Source organism: Panthera onca, chromosome B4 (assembly GCF_046562875.1).
Source record: "Panthera onca isolate mPanOnc1 chromosome B4, mPanOnc1 haplotype 2, whole genome shotgun sequence".
Lineage (NCBI taxonomy): Eukaryota > Metazoa > Chordata > Mammalia > Carnivora > Felidae > Panthera > Panthera onca.
The window spans coordinates 76,427,428-76,428,000 of NC_138345.1; positions in this window are offsets into that span (position 1 = coordinate 76,427,428).

The following is a 573-nucleotide window of genomic DNA, read 5'->3' on the forward strand; positions in this document are numbered from 1 at the left end:
GAGAAATTTATTCCTCTACGCTGCGACGCACGCCTCAGCGACACGGGGTGGGGGAGGGGCCAGGACTGAGCATGCGCATGCTGCCAGGACGACGCCAAAGGCAGCCATTTTTACTAAGGTCAACAGGGGGCGGGGGCGTTGATTGGTTTTAGGGATTTTCTTTTTCCTTCGGAGCCGATTCTTGAAGCCATTCTGGAGACCGTGTTGACTAAAGGCAAGTGACACAGAGTATGGTTAGCCTCTCTGTTTTCCCCAAGCAGGGAAATAGAGCTTTTGGAAATTATCAATTGAGCAGTGTCACGTCTCGCAGTTGAATTGGAAGAATTCCGGAAGAAGGTAGAACAGTCATTTGTAACCATATTTATTGAGCTATATAATGCCTTCATTCATTGATGCGTTCATCCAGGTTTTCACTTGGCACATATTTATTGAGTGCGCCTAATTCATAACAAGCGCTCTGATAGGACTTGGAAAAATAAAGATGATATGATCTCTGCTTTCCAGTAGCCAAGAATGGAAGAAACAGCTCGGGGGGGCGGGGGGGGGGGGGAAATAAATGCAAAATAAAAGTAC